At 43.1% G+C, this 4,352-nt stretch overlaps 1 protein-coding gene across 1 annotated transcript in view; it reads right to left on the bottom strand.

The window, feature by feature from the left end:
• LOC104401996 (dnaJ homolog subfamily B member 14-like) overlaps positions 1-4,352 on the bottom strand; it is a gene marked incomplete at its 5' end in the record, with an annotated part of 19,702 nt that overhangs the window by 9,565 nt on the left and 5,785 nt on the right. The window lies entirely within an intron of this gene.

The raw sequence follows: 4,352 nt of genomic DNA, 5'->3' as shown, positions 1-4,352 counted from the left end.
GAAAGAGCAGTTACAGAGGGCAGAGAGGACGTTAATTCTGTGTAGCCAGGAAGAACCCACCAAATCAATAAATATACCTTAAAATCAAGCCAAGTTACTTGGATAAGAATTGAGAAAATGAGGTAAAATCACAAACTTGCATTGCAGAAATGAGGCATGCCGACATACGGTGCATACCAAAAGAGAAGGGCTGGTCCAAGCAAGAAATATAAATTACATCCATAAATACTTTAAAAGCTTTGTGTGAGTCTCTTCACATGGCTGTAACTGTGTCCACATTCTCTTAAATGCATGGATTTCTACATAAATATGGGTTTAGTGTTGCAAAGACTATACACAAGGCAGCCAAGCGGAAAAGAAAGGGGGGAAGTGAGCCTCTGGCATTTTCATGAAAGAAGAATAGGTACCCTGTAATTAAGGGAATGCTAGCATCAGAAGTACAACTACACCGTCGTGTGTGGTCCTTCATAGTTCACAGATTGATCAAATCAAGTTTCATGTGAGGGATCTCTTTTCCTGTGTTCAAATAACACAAGCTTTTGTGGAAGTCTTGGTGTAATGCTCACGAAGCACTGCACTGAATGCATGCAGGCGGCTGGCAACACAAATATCGTGACATAAATACAGTTCATTATATTGAACTAATATTCAATAAGTTCAGGAAGCTGATAAAGCTAGCTAAAAAGAACATATCATCAATAAAGAATGGAAAGAAAATATATTAAACTATACTGTGAGTACTGGAAACTTGTTTGTACAGCAAGAAAGAAATTTGGTACTTTACAGATCCCTTCATCCCTAGCCTCAAGACCAAGATTACTTATGAACTGTAGCAAGAAAAGACAGCTTTATTTGAAGTGTAACAGTATCAAATTAAGCTTTCATTTCAAGAAATTGTTATCTCAGCATCCCATCTAAGTTCTTCTCTTCAGTAAATCAGTATCTGAATTATCTTTTGTGGACCAGACTCTTCAGAACTTTGGCTGATATAAAATTAGGTGGTGAGTCTTCAATGTTTAGCAAAGTTACTTTATTAGCAGTAAAACTGCAGTGAACATTCGTTGAAGTGTTTAAGCACCATGCATTCTCGACAACTTTTTCCCCCAAGAGTGTATGGCCATTTTTTCATGGAAGTAACAAAAAGACCCCAAAATCCAAACATGAAAGCATACTTCTTTGCAGAACCTATATGCATTTATTTCACAACTCCAGGATGCAGAGAGGAGGAAAATGGCAAAAAAAGAACCACTCAAGAAATGCCAACCTGTTTTCCAACCCCCATAATCTCACTTTAGCTTCCTCCCACTCACAACCAGTGAAAATCCCACAGTGGGAAACCCTTATTGGAAACACAGGAATGGCCAGAAGATGTTTAGGTCAGCGTATGACCCACCAGCTTCTAACACCACAGTCTGCCTAGAGCCAGCGTATCAAACCACAGCTACTTCTTGATGAAAAAGTGCAGGGAGAAACTTGCCTTGTGGGTCAGATAGCACTTGCCCCTCAACGGGATGAATGCTTTCACCCTCCATGCAACAGCTATCCTGAACCTGCTCCACAAATGAGCTATTGTTTACTGAGAAACAACTCTTCAGCCAAGGTATAACGCATCTCGCTTTTCTCTTAGCAAGTCTTTGCGAATACACAAGCATCTCCATTCCAAAGTTGCCGATTTTGTATGAAGCTACAGTTTAATATTTCAAGCATGTCTTATACCATATCACCCTCATACCCTGACCTGCTACCCTAAGCTAAACGGCCAGGCTCAAAGAAACCTTTGTGAATTTGTGACAGCCACCCCTGACTCTTTTCATTCTCCCTTGCATGTTCCTGTCAGGATGGGCACACTCACAGCAACACTGCCTGCAACAGACCTGTAACTGATCCTCCAGATCATTTACATTGCCCTCCTTTCTACTGCTCAGGATTAACACTGAGATACTTAACCCCTGTTCACTGTTTAGTCTGTTGTCATCCTCGGATCTCAACCAAGTGAGTGCTGGCTCTAACAAACCTCACCTGCAAACATAAGCTGTAAGTACTTTGCTGGATAGCCTGAGCAGCACTGCTGCATGTGGCTTCATGGCAAACCATGCTGAATACGCATATACGTGTGGTAATTTTGCAGAGTTTAGCAGGACTTTGGATTAGGCAGATCAAGCTTTAAAGCTAAAATACATTAAATGATTGTACAAATATGCAGGGGCCAGAAACCGTACCTAAGTCTGGAATTCTCAGCAGTGACCCTGAAGCCCTTGCTACACTCTGCTATTAGACAAGAGTTTTATAACCATTACTTTGCCATTTCAAGGCAAAAGGCATTTGGACTGTAGGTAGCTCATACCTAGTTAACGCAAAGTTTTCCTGCAGGGAGGGAGCTAGTGACTTCTGCCAGGAGGTCCCTTACTGAGCACAATTCGGGGCAATCGTTACAAGGTAATGGCTTGTTTCTTCCCCCCTCATACAAGTCCATGTGAGTTCTGCACCAAAACTTGTACAGCAGCAGCTTTGTGCTAGGGATGATGGGAGAAGCGAAGATGTTTAGAAGATGCTTTCCAATTAGTTATCAGTGTTTGTGATGTGCTCCTGAGAGGCAAAACTCTTAATGCATCACCAGCTCAACTTGGTTGGTCTGTTTACAGCAGGACAATTGCATGGGATCACCAACTCAACTTGGGCAGTCTGTACAGCAGGACAACTGCATGAGATCACGAGGGCAACCCACTGGACCCTCAGGTCGTACATGTGCTATGCAGTCACCAGGCTTCTCAAATACTGTTGGAGCACACAGCCCACCCCACCAGGGCCTGACATGCCACATTCCTCCTCCACCTTGAAGAGATGAGGATCATGGGCTTCTCACAGAGACTCTCCAAGACTTAAGTCCTCTTCCCCCAAAACTGCCACTGTCTTGATGATAAATTTCTCTCCAGCTGCTGGGAGCTGTTGGAAGCTACGGCCAACCTGACCCTTATCCCTCAGCAGAAGCAGGCCTTTTGGGCATATTCCTCACCCCTTGTCTCCAGTAGGCTGACATCTGACAATCCTCACACTGCCAGAATCCCTCACCTGGAGCACTGAACTGTCCTGTGAAGATCTGTCACAGGAGGACAGATGGATGGAAGAAACCATCCCCTTCACACTTGTCTTCTGTTGCAGTCCACACAACACTGGCCAGCAGAGGCTGGGAGAGATTAAAACCAGTGGAGGTTTTGGAAAAGTCTGAGCACTAATGTTACTTACGGCTTTAACTGCATCCGAACGCCCTGTCCTGCAGCATTCTCAACATGAACAACTAACTTTCTGAAAGCTGTATTTCAAACTGTTGCTTGCTTGGTTTTGCTGCACTTAAGGCACTATAGTCCCTAGCGCTAATTTTCTTGCACATGTAAACTCCACACTGATGTTTCTTTTTAAACTTGCAATTTATCTATCACTTGCTTATTGACTGCCCCTTTTGTATTGAACTGGGGGGTTTTGTTGTTTATTTCTGGCTTATTTGGTGTTTTCACTGCTAATTTGTTTGAGGTTTTTTGTTTTTGTGAATTGCTTTTCTTGTGTTTTTCATTCCTGGTCAGATCACTTCTGTATCTGAGTTACTACCAAATTATTTCTTTTGTTTGGCTAATTTCTGTCCTCGCTGAATTTTAGTCCCCTGCCAGCACCTTGGCACTGCCCTTCTGGTTAACAGATTTGCTGGCTGATTTAGGAAGGCACGTTGCTGGATGTTCCTGAAATAATACCTGACTTTTACAGAGTAGACTTCTCAAACACTATGAGGGCAAGTGATGGCTAACATTCATCCACAATCTGTTGACAGAGGAGTCTCATTGTGACTTTCAAAGCTCCACTATCCCAACTTGCAGTTGACAAGCCACCTGCAGTAGAACTGGTCAGCCAGTTTCAGACTGCAGCAACAGCCACTTCTGCCTGATGCTGGGCTCCTCTTCATACTCTGATGGCTGAAGGCAGAAGAAGCCCTTCAGGAACTGAAATGTCTGCTCTCACCTGCAGAAAGTCTGTGGCTAACACCACTGGTTCTGCTGTGACTACAAAATGATGTGATCCTACTGCTGTGCTTCTCGTTTCACTTTACAAATCTACAATTTAAATTAGGTCAGCATCGACAGCTTTTATCAGGTTAACAAAACCTATCAGAGATGCCTGCATTTCTGTTTCAAATACCTGCAGTGACCTGTGGTCACTAAGTTTCAGTATGACTAGGTATTTCGAAGGGCCTTCCAAAGCTTCTGTCTACAAGCACAGGGATGGCCAGAAAGACAAATACTTCAACCACAATCTCCAAAAGCTTGCAATGGGAGCCACAATTATTTCTTCCAATGGTAATCTGA

Source organism: Nestor notabilis, unplaced genomic scaffold (assembly GCF_000696875.1).
Source record: "Nestor notabilis isolate BGI_N333 unplaced genomic scaffold, ASM69687v1 scaffold1202, whole genome shotgun sequence".
Classification (NCBI taxonomy): domain Eukaryota; kingdom Metazoa; phylum Chordata; class Aves; order Psittaciformes; family Psittacidae; genus Nestor; species Nestor notabilis.
Note: the sequence above shows the minus strand (reverse complement) of the source record. Positions and strands in the feature narration are given on the sequence as shown.